At 33.1% G+C, this 12,903-nt stretch overlaps 1 non-coding gene across 1 annotated transcript; it reads left to right on the plus strand.

The window, feature by feature from the left end:
• Positions 1 to 772: 772 nt before the first annotated feature.
• Positions 773 to 879, plus strand: LOC139894895 (small nucleolar RNA R71). Its single transcript, XR_011775373.1, has one exon. It is a non-coding gene; the product is annotated as a small nucleolar RNA R71 (small nucleolar RNA).
• Positions 880 to 12,903: the final 12,024 nt, after the last annotated feature.

Genomic DNA, 12,903 nt, shown 5'->3' on the forward strand with positions numbered 1-12,903 from the left:
TATCACTAGGTAAACTTCCCGGTTTTTTTCACCTATTAACCTTGCTAGGTTACTTACTTCTTGTTCCAAATTTTGAATAGAAGCTTGTTGATTTCTAAATGCTTGAGCATTTTGTTCATTTGTTTGTTTTTGAGATGTGAAAAACTGCGTTTGAGTTTCAACTAGCTTCGTCATCATATCTTCTAAATTTGACTTTTTATCATCGGTTTGTGGTGGTTTGTTTTGAAAATTAGGTCTTTGCTGATTGTAAGTATTATTGGATACTTGTTGATTGCTAGGACCTTGTTGGTTGTTGTATGGAATATTTCGGTTATAATTCTGGTTTTGATTGTAAATTGGTCTTGGCGGTTGATAATTATTCTGATAATTATTTCCAGGCCTTTGGTTTATGTATGAAATATTCTCTCTTTGTTCCATTGTTAGTTCAATACTGAGACAATCTTTTGTCAAATGTGGTCCTCCACACTGCTCACAACTAATTTGTATTGAGTGTATATCTTTAGTCATCTTTTCCATTCATCTCTCGACATCATCTATCTTTGCTGAAATGGAATCTAAGTCATGGCTAGAATCGGCTCTAGCTGCTTTAGATGATCTAATGATATCTTTTTCTTGGTGCCACTCATGTGAGTGGGAAGCAGTGTTATCAATAATTTTATAAGCATCAGTTTCGGTTTTCTTCATAATGGAACCACCAGCTGCTATATCGATGCCTTTCCTTGTAGTGATGTCGCATCCTTGGTAGAATATTTGTACTATTTGACAGGTGTCTAAACCATGTTGCGGACATCCTCTTAATAACTTTTCAAATCTTGTCCATGCCTCATATAGAGTTTCATTCGGTTTCTGTGTGAACGTAACAATCTCTCCTTGAAGTCTTACGGCTTTAGATGCCGGAAAGAATTGTTTAAGAAATTTTTCAACTAAAACGTCCCATGTATCAATCGCCCCTTCAGGTAACGATTCCAACCAATCTTTGGCTTCTCCCTTTAAAGTCCAGGGAAATAACATGAGATATATCTATTCATCTTCAACTTCTCTTATTTTAAATAGTGTACAGATCCTATTAAAGGTACGAAGATGTTCGTTTGGATCTTCCTTCGGCGCACCACTAAATTGGCATTGATTAGTCACCATGTGTAGAATTTGTCCTTTGATTTCATAATCTGGCGCATTAATGTCTGGATGAGTAATTGCGTGACCTTGGCCAGTGCGTTTAGCTCTCATTCGGTCTTCCATACTTAAAGGTTCCAGATTCTCCATAATTGAATTTGTTGAATCTGAATCACTAGAGGGTTCTGATTTAATGGTTCGTTCCTCAACAATCTCTATTTGAATGATTGGTGGTTCCGGAGGAAAAATTAATGGTTCAGGATCTATGAATCGTCCCTGAATATTCTCCGGATTCTCAATTGTGAGGTCGGGTTCAAAAAATGGATTATCGGAAATTTGAATTGGAGTACTTGGTCGACTGGATGACAATTCTAAAGAAAAATCAACGGCGGTAATATTAGCTAGATGTCTTGATCGAGTTACAGGTGGTGAACGTACAAAAGGTGGTGAACGTCTTGCTAAGTGCATTCACTGAATATCATATTAGTTTTTAAAAGGAAAGAAAAATTATATAAGTTATCCAATTAATAGACTTTTCTGATTTTGCCCACGTTTCGAATAGCCAAAAGATGCAGTAGAGGGGCAAGATTCGTTTGGTCTCAATATAATTGAGTACTGTTTGGCTCCAATAACCCGGTCCACGTACAAATCCAACTATTACTACGAACCAGAAAATTTTGATGTCTATCAATTTAACCACTTAAAATAAATTTTCGTAATTTTAAGAAATTTAGATAAGAAGTAGAATAAAAATCTATGTCCTAAAACTAGAATTGCGAAAAATAAGAAAGAAAAAGAGCGCGTCGAAAAAAGTCGAAAAAGAAAAGGGTTGAAAAATAAAAGGCGTCGAAAAATAAGGAAGAAAAAGAGTGACTTATGAAACTTAAAAATACTTGACTAACCCAACCTTATTACTATCACTAACTTAAAATTAAAATTGCAAATTGAGATTACTAATTGGAGTGATAATTGATACATAGGTAAAAGGCGTCGAAAAATAAAAATAAGAAAATAGCGCGTTGAAACTTAAAAAGGAAAACTAAAAACTTAAAAATTAAAAGTTGCGTCTAAAAATATTAAAGCTTACAAGTAAAACTATATCCCAAATGGCAATATCTTAAAAAGGAACTAAAACTTAAAAAGGCGTCGCAAAATTCTAAAGCACCTAGATCTTAGTCTAAAGAAAAAGCACTTAAGGGATTTTACGGCAAAACCTAAAAATCTATAAATAAAAATAACTATGGCAAAAACTATATTTAAAACTAAATACGAGCGAAAAATACAAATATTACGAATAAACAAATAAAAATATACAAAATATAAAAATATACTAAAATTTGTAAAAAGTACAATTTTTATAAAAATATTATTTTTATATTATTTATTTATTAAAACTATTAATTTTGTAAATTAATTAAACTAAATAAACTAAATATATAAATTAAATAAATAACTAAACTAAATAATAAATAATTAAAACCTATTTAGGGTTTTAAATTTAATAAAAATAATAATTATACGTAATTAATGCACGATTAGGGCTTCCTGTGTGGCCAGTGTCAGACGGCTCTGCGAGTCGTGGTTGAACCAGTTCAATAGCTCCGCAAGTCGCGGAGATTGCAGGTCCAAAAGAGGTGCAGGTCAAATTCGACAGGTCAGTTTTTAATATTTATATTTTTTTATTTTTCTATTTTTAATTTAATTAAAATATAAATAAAACTTATATTTTAAAAACTAAAATATAAATAAATATACTTATAATTTTATAAATAAAAATCTTAAAAATAAATTTATAAATATTTTTTTTTCTTTTCGGTTTTTGATTTTATGTTTTAAATAAACACAAAATATTTAAATAAAACTTATATTTTTATAAAATAAAAATAAAGAAACTTTATAAAACTTAAATATTTAACAAACTCTTAAAAATATTTATATTTTTGTTTTCCTTTTTATATTTTCGAATATTTAAAACGTATTTTTACAAAAACGTATTTTTATCAAAGTAAACTAAAAATAAAAATCTTTTTTTTATATTAGCGTTGTGCTTCCGACTTTTAAGCTAGATTGTTTCCCGGCAGCGGCGCCAAAAATACTTGATAGTTAAAGCTAAGGGGTATAAAATACTATTAAATTTTACTAGGAAATACTATTAAATACGATACAATTTTACACAAGATATTTATTTATTTATAGAATAGATATACTTATAGGCAGTGTACCTAATCGTACAGTAATGTAGTTTTTAGTAAGTCTGGTTCGTTCCACAGGGAAAAATCTTTAAACAAAGCTTAACGCTATATTAGTTTAATTTATAAAAATACAAATATATATAAGTAATATTATTATTATAAAAGGGGGGTTTTTACCGTTTAATGACCGGTTTGTCGATTTTAAAACTTAGTCGCAGTTAAAACCTAATGTAAAATATTAAAAATAAATACAACTTAATTTAAAGCGTAAAATAAATAACGATAATGAAATTGCAATAAATAAAAGTGCGATAAAATAAACTTGCGATAATTAAAAAATGCGATAATTAAAAGTGCAATTAAATACAATAACAATAAATAAAAGTGTGATAATTAGAAGTGCAATTAAATATAAAAATAAAGGAATTATGCTTATTTAAACTTCCGTATTCATGATGTTTGACGTGTTGATTTTAGTTTATTCTCATGGGTTAATTGTTCTTTGTCCTGGATTATTTAATATGTCCATATGGATTTGTCCATAATAGTCCATCAGTCATAAATATAAAGAGCGAAAGCCTTCGTCAAATTATTCTTATTCCCGAAGTTAAATATTCCAACTAATTGGGGATTCGAATTGTAACAAGGTTTTAATACTTTGTTTAATGAATACACCAGGTTATCGACTTCGTGTAAACCAAGATTTTACTACTTTGTTAACAATTACACCAATTACCCTTGAATGTAATTCACCCCTGTTTCAATAAGTCTATTAACTATTAATCCAGTTCCGTGTCCGGTAAAATGAATAATTATTGGTATTTATAGATATCCCGCCCACCGTACCCAGTCAAGCGTATGTGGTTATATATAAATACGTCAAATTATAAGTTTGTATATTAAATTAACAAGGTATTGTTTAGTTAATATAAAACCCATTAATAGCCCATAGTCTAATTTCCACAAGTGTCGTTCTTTTATCCAAACCCCAATTATGGTACAAAGCCCAATTACCCAATTTTAATATTTTTAGCCCAACATCATGATTACTTCGGTATTAAATAAGCATAATAATAACTTAGCTACGAGACATTAAATTAAAAAGGTTGAACATAACTTACAATGATTAAAAATAGCGTAGCGTTACACGGACAGAATTTCGACTTACACCCTTACAACATTCGCTAACATACCCTTATTATTAGAAATTAAAATTAAAATTAAAATTAAAATTAAAATATAAATTATATATATATATACGTTTACATATATAGAGAGAGATTGATTTTATGGATATTTTTACGATCAGAATGCGCGAGCTTTTATAGGGATTTTTGTCCAGGGTTTCTCCGCGACTCGCGACCCTTTTGTTCTTCAAACTCCGCAACTCGCGGAGTTCGTAAATCCAGCTCACAAAGGTTTGGCTCCTAGCTTGCCGACGGTTTATAATATATTATGTAATATATAAATAATTATAAGAATTATTTAAATATTATATTATATTTATGTGCATAGTTGACTTGTAATTTTTAGTCCATTGCGTCGAGCGTTGAGAGTTGACTCTAGTCCCGGTTCCGGATTTTCGAACGTCCTTGCGTACAATTTAATATCTTGTACTTTGCGTTTTGAATCTTGTACTCTTGTAATTTCGAGACGTTTCTTATCAATAATTGGAACCTCTTTGATTGTATTTTGTACTTTTGAGCTTTTTGGTCGTTTGCGTCTTTAATTCGTCGAATCTGTCTTTTGTCTTCACCTTTTATTATTTAAACGAATATCACTTGTAAATAGAGCAATTGCAACTAAAAGCTTGTATTTCTTGAGGAATATTGCTATGAAATATATGTTTGTTTTTTGCATTATCACTAAACGTGCCTTCAAAGAATCCAAATCATTCAGTGTCTGCTGAAGTCATTAACGAATACCTTGCTCCTGACTCTAAACCTTTATGAACAAGTCTTCTTCATCATCCTTCATTAATAGAAATTCTAAGATATCATCGTATCTTTCATTATAAATATCTTCGATATTCCTGAAGATATTTTCACAACTATTCTTATCTGAAATCAATTATCTCTTTGCGCTATCTGTATTACATCATGAAAGAAACTATTTTAGTTTCAAAAATCTGAATAATTCAAAAAAATGGATGTTTGAAGTAATGTTGGGAATTGAAGCATGAGTTAGTATAATATAATGACACTTGATCAACGTGATTATATTACAGTAAGTCATGCTGAGTTTCTAATGGAACGTGATAAAGGTTCACAGATCATACCGTCATCATGTGCCATGTTACACGACTCTTACATTCTACCCAATCTCCAAACATATTAAGAACATATCTTCATGATAGTTCTATCTTTCCGGATATTCTAGTAATTTAACAAATCAAGATCGTGCCATTACGATTACCTTCTTAGAACATTAACTATGTTCATCCAAAACTCCATACCTACGAATTCTGGACCATTATTCGCTTGACTTGAAGTCGGGAAGGCAAAATAAAAGCATGAACCTCCGAAATATAATGAAGAATAAAAAGCCCAATAAAAACTCTGAAATTACAAACCGTGCATATCAATGCGTATAGCAAAATAAAGACACGGGAGAATGAAAAACACTATAATCCCAAGGTAATAGTAGAAGAAAATAACCTCCTCTGGTGGCAGATGAAAAAGAAGAATGAAGGATACGATAGCCAAGAAAATATCAAGAATCGGAACTGGATTAAGCATTTTCAAAATCTATTAGGAAGTATGAAATAAGAAAGAAGCTTATAGGAGTGGTGAAAATAAATGAAACGAAAGAGGTCAATTTATAGTAAAATATCAGACATAGCAATCGAGGCAGATTACGCATTTAATTAAAGAAGATCTTAATCTCCTTAATTTCTGAAGAATCAAATCTTATTTAGATTATGAAGATTTTCTATTCCTTAAATTCCGGAAATCAATCGTTAATACGTCAGAAGTTAAGATGAATCTCTATTCCCTCATTTCACTTTATTACCATAACTTCTCTCATACGCTTCGAATAATCGGATTGTTTTATCCATATTATTCAACGGTGATAAAACTCTATTTATCACCACATATACGTCATGAAAACATTTTTATTGTTAGTCATGACGACCTCACTCAAATTTCGGGACGAAATTTCTTTAACGGGTAGGTACTGTGATGACCCGGAAATTTCTAACCAAATTTAAACTTAATCTTTGTATGAGTAACATTTTCGACACGATAAACAAAGTCTGTAAAACTGAATCTCAAAATTTTTGAACTATTTTCATATATTCAAATACCTTTCGGTTGTTCTCGACGATTCGCGAACAAATATATGTATATAGATACATATATATATACTATAACTTGAAAACGTAACAATGTATTAATTTTTTTGATACCGTACATTAAACTTATTGGTTTAAATATTTATTTGAATATATATGATAAGTTGTAATATTAATTGTATGAATAACTTACGACGTATATTTAAAACGTGTTTATGAATGTTGAAAATATATATTAACTTGGTCATAAAACGATTTGTTATTATATATATATATATTAACAAACAGCGAGACAATGATTTATAGAAGTAAATGACCAAAACACTCGAAAGTTTAAGATACACTTTGAATGATATAGTTTATTGATAATTTAAGACTATATTTTGACAAAAGTACGAGTCACAAAACATAAATTGCGAGTTTTCTAAGCGTACGAAAATGCGTTCGAGAAACCGGAACCGGGACATAAGTCGAGTGACAACGTACGAGTCATCGGAACGAAAATTACAAGTCAACTATGCACATAAATTTAATATAATATATAATTAATTATTTAAATTATATATATTATATATATTATATTTAATTATGTCGACAAACAAGAAAACAAAAAATATGTGAGCTGGATCTGATGGCCATACGATTGCGTGAGAAATAGGCATAAAATCCATGCGATGGCATGGGCATCAGAATCAGGAATTCTGGCTATAAATACCAGGTTTCTTGCGCATGTTTTTTTACACATATTACTCCTAAGTATTTATTTATTTATTTATTATTATTATTATAATTATTATATTATTAAAATTATTATTATTATTAATCTTAATATTTTTAGTAATATTATACATAAAATATTACGACGAGGTCATGAGCGTGTCACTTTCAAAACAAGCTTCAAACGGGATAGAACTAAGGAAATTATGGGTTATAGCTATGGAGGTTATGGGTAATGTTCATGGGTATTGTTCGCAAGTCAAACCTAGTATTTATCATCTCTGTTGCGTCTACGTACTTTCCTGCAATATTGAATCTCAATATTGATACGTGAGCATTCATATCTTATCTTTTATATATTAATAGTGTATACATGTCTAGTGCTCGAGTATATATTTATACATGCTTGTATGCTAAATTTCATCGTTAAACAGTTTATAATGAATCACGAATTAAATACATATATTACTGGTAAAAGGTATATGATATACATGTTTTCGGAAAGCTGGCGAAAAATCAATAACTTTTCATTTAGAAATCACGTAATTTCGATGAACGAATCAAAAGATATGGTCAACTGAATTATAATTGACGTTAATTGGAATTGCTTTTGAATCTGCAATTAATATTTAAACAACCTGTTTATGAGATTAATAAAATACTACTAGCCAAGTAAATGAATCCTTATATAAGGCACGTCTCGTTTTGTTGAACAATTGTCAAAATTGACTTTTTGAAATGACTTTTGATAACTTTTGTATGTCGATCTCGAGCATCAGGATTGTGGTACACTATAACCCAACCTAGTTTATTAGACATGTATTGACCAACATATGTTCTCTAGGTTTAGATCTACGGTTAATCTTGCATTCCGAGTTACGGTCACTTTTTGATGAATGACCTTATGTACTGCTAAGGTGAGTTTCATTTGCTCCCTTTTTAATTGCTTTTGCAATCTATATTTTTGGGCTGAGAATACATGCACTTTATTTTAAACTCAATGGATACAAGTACATACTAAATTCTACACCGAGTTTGAACCGAAAATCCCTTAGCTTTGGTAACTAGTAACTGCCGGTTATAAGAACTGGTGGGCGCGAGTAGTAGTATATGGATCCATAGGGCTTGATATCCCCGTCTGAGCTAGAGCACTAGCCTTTTAACGGACGTATGCTATTTGAGAAGCGTACACGTTGGTTTGCGTGTATTATTAAGATGATTATACAAAGGGTATAAATTATATATACGTTAAGTTTAGTTACCAGGGTGCTCAATTTCGTAGAATATTTTGATAAACGTTTCGGATGAAACAACTGAAATCTTGTGATCCACCTTTATATACAGATTATGCGAAACACTAAAACTATGAACTCACCAACCTTTGTGTTGACACTTGTTAGCATGTTTATTCTCAGGTCCCCTAGAAGTCTTCCGCTGTTAGCTTATATGTTAGACAAGCTATGTGCATAGAGTCTTACATGACATATTTATCAAGGAAACGTTGCATTCACCAAATCATCACCATGTATCTTATTTTGACTGCATTATCAACAGAATTACTATTGTAAACTATTATTTACGGTGATTGTCTATATGTAGAAATCATCAGATGTCGAAAACCTTTGATTTAAATATTCATTTATGGTGTGCCTTTTCAAAAGAATGCAATGTTTACAAAACGTATCATATAGAGGTCAAATACCTCGCAATGAAATCGATGAATGACGTGTTCGTCCATATGGATTTGGAGCGATCGTCACATTACGTTTTAGCGATTTAAGTTTATTAAGTCAACAGTCCTCGTTAGTAACCTACAACTAGTTGTCCACAGTTAGATGTACAGAAATAAATCAATATATATATTATCTTGAATCAATCCACGACCCAGTGTCTACAAGTCTCAGACTCGATCACAACTCAAAGTATATATATTATTTTGGAATCAACCTCAACCCTGTAGTCGCCGTAAAGAGGCTTTAGCGTGAGATGCCGTAAAGAGGCTTTAGCGTGAGATGTGGAGAGCCGTATGCGATGGATGCCGAATGCGTTGCGGTGGAAGGGTGTGTGAACTTGATGTAGGTTTTGCCCCATATTTATAGATGGGAATTAGGGTTTAGATGACTTGTGGACTAAGTCAATCTTAAGCCCTAATTAATAAACCCTACGCCATCAAGTCCCCCAAGTTCGGTATGATATTTTTGCCAAGTATCGTATCGAACTTCTCATTATGCTGCGGAAAATAAGTTTACATGAGCCTGCGCAAACAACTGTGCGTAAACCCGCGAACAGATGCGCGTAAAACCGCATGCAGAGTGCGCGGGGAAACCGCGTGAACCACCATGCGTAAAACCGCATGAAAATTGCGTCTAAAGCTGCGGACACTGTGCGCAAAGCGCGCGAACAGTTACGCAGGTGCACGAACATCTGCTCGAAAGATACATGTACTTGAAACCGCATATAACGAATTAAAAGCTCAATAAGATAGATAAACCTTTGATACCCGCGTGATTGCGAGAGTACGAGACGTCATGTTGCGTCTCTCAATGAAAGCACCACTTGATCATGAATATTTTAACCGTGGGGTTTAATATGCCTGCTCAATACGTAAAGAGGGGTTTAAGGATCTTAGAACGTGGCTCTCCGGTCCGGCTACCGTGAATAACCCTGGCCGACATGATGATGTCGGCGGGGTGGCCAAGTGATTAAGTCCACCTTCGATAGCGGTCGCTGATCGGAAGGCCCCAAATAAGGTCGTAGGTACTAGCTTACAAAAGACTAACCTGTTAACCTTGAAAAGATGCTGAATGATGCTGTTTTACGTAATGTGTATCGTATGCGATGGTTACGTAATGTGCTGTGTTTGGTGAATGATGATTAGGGTTTGTATTTATAGGCAAACCCTAATTCTAGAACCGTCCCAGATCATGATAATCTCATCCATAACTGACCCCCCCGAATCACGGATATAATTATGGAAAATATATTTACTTGACAGCTAAGCAACCGCCGTACCGGGAACAAAGGCATTCGCGCGCCGCATACCGCACACAAGAACACGCATACGCACAATAGTGATTGTCCGCATACATTTGCGGTGCGCCTGCGGGTTGCGGTATCATTACCTGTATAGCTAACTCAAACATTACTGCATATAGAGTGTCTGTGGTTGTTCCAAATAATATATATAGATGGGTCGATATGATATGTCAAAACATTGTATACGTGTCTATGGTATCCCAAGATTACATAATATATGTTAGAATACATGTATAATACAATATAAGTTGGTTAAGTTATGATTTGTATAGATTTGTTACAAATTTCACGTAGCTACAACAAGCAAAATTATCCAAACTTGTTTTACCCATAACTTCTTCGTTTTAAATCCGTTTTGAGTGATTCAAGTTGATATGGTTTGTAGCGACCCGACAAAATCGTCATTGACGGCGCCGTCTACTTAGGTCCCGTTACGTGGTCATAAGTCTTTAAAACAACGTTTGACCAAAAGATATGTCGCATTCATTTCAAATGTAAAGATTGTTCAAAGTTTGCAAGAATAGTTCCACCACAAGTTACGTTACAAAGTTATAAGCACAAATGAAACTTATGCGACACAATTTAAAAGTAGCCAAAAGACGCTCCATGTATGCATATATACTCGACATCCAATGCAAGTATCAAAATAATGAGCGTAAGCATGTATCATGTATCGTTCAAGGACCTGAGAAAAACATAGAAATCTGTCAACGAAAACGTTGGTGAAATCATAGGTTTAAGTAAGTAAGTACAAGTGAACCACAAGATTTGTAACAATGAGATAATAGTAATACATTCCAAAAGTTTGTTTCACGAGCACCCAATTATCAATGCTTAACATTCCTTCCATAGAACCCCATCACGATAGTGTTAGAACATACACTGTTTCTCGAAAATACATTTCATTCGTAAACGGTAGCGAACCGTTTGAATGAGGGTTTGTCAAACCCATATGGCCATATAACATAAGTTCTCGCTTATACCCGGCAAGTGTAACTAATGATAATCGAATTGAGGATTTTTGTTCAAACTCGTATGTAGAATGTTTGTTTTCCTGTACTTGTGTTCACTTAGTAAAAAGAAACGTTTATGTTTTCTCATCCCAAATGTAAGTGCAAAAGAGTAAAAGTGGGACTATGATCTCACCTTGAGTGCACGTACGAAAAGTACTTCACAAAATAACGTGTGCGAAGGATATGGCTAGTCTTGACCTAAACAAATAGGTCGTATCAATAACGGTAAACACGATAGGTCAAAGATGTTCAATTAGTCCTATGGCTCGTTACGACTCGATTATGTAGCATGTGAAATCAAATTGTCAAGTTTCATGCAAGATACAAGTATAGAAACAAGTTAGGAAGGTTGCATAATCATTTGGTTAAGTTTGACAAAAAGTCAAACTTTGGTCGGTCAAAGTCAACGAAAAAGTCAACACGTTCGGGTCGGGTCCCGAACTATTTTCTGAGGTTTTTAATCATATATGAGCATGTTAGAACAAGTTACATGTGAATCGGAGGTGCGTAGCATAGCAAACATTATTCGAAAATTGACAAAGTTGGACAGACCACTTTGACGCGCCGCGCGGGTATGTGGCGCGCCGCGCCATTACCTGTACAGAGAAATCTGGCAGTTTTTAAGTTTTATGCACGAACCTAACTTCAAACAATCACCATTTATGACCCGCAAACAACCAAAACATGTATCTTATATCATCGGAAAGGTATTTTGACAAGGAAAACAACTAAACACATTTCAACAATCACATTGTAGCGACCCGACCAAATCGTCATTGACGGCGCCGTCTACTTAGGTCCCGTTACGTGGTCATAAGTCTTTAAAACAACGTTTGACCAAAAGATATGTCGCATTCATTTCAAATGTAAAGGTTGTTCAAGTTTACAAGAATAGTTCCACCACAAGTTACGATACAAAGTTTTAAGTACGAATGAAACTTATGCGACACAATTTAAAAGTATCCAAAAGACGCTCCATGTATGCATATATACTCGACATCCAATGCAAGTATCAAAATAATGAGCGGAAGCATGTATCATGTATCGTTCAAGGACCTGAGAAAAACATAGAAATCTGTCAACGAAAACGTTGGTGAAATCATAGGTTTAAGTAAGTAAGTACAAGTGAACCACAAGATTTGCATCAATGAAATAATAGTAATACATTCCAAAAGTTTGTTTCACGAGCACCCAATTATCAATGCTTAACATTTCCTTCCATTGAACCCCATCACTTAGTGCTAGAACATACACTGTTTCTCGAAAATATATTTCATTCGTAAACGGTAGCGAACCATTTGAATGAGGGTTTGTCAAACCCATATGGATCCATACAACATAAGTTCTCGCTTACACCCGACAAGTGTAACTAATGATAATCGAATTGAGGATTTTGTTCTAAACTCGTATGTAGAATGTTTGTTTTCCTGTACTTGTGTTCACTTAGTAAAAGAAATATTTATGTTTTCTCATCCCAAATGTAAGTTCAAAAAGAGTAAAAGTGGGACTATGATCTCACCTTGAATGCACGAGTAGT

Source organism: Rutidosis leptorrhynchoides, chromosome 2 (genome assembly GCF_046630445.1).
Source record: "Rutidosis leptorrhynchoides isolate AG116_Rl617_1_P2 chromosome 2, CSIRO_AGI_Rlap_v1, whole genome shotgun sequence".
In the NCBI taxonomy this organism is placed as follows: domain Eukaryota; kingdom Viridiplantae; phylum Streptophyta; class Magnoliopsida; order Asterales; family Asteraceae; genus Rutidosis; species Rutidosis leptorrhynchoides.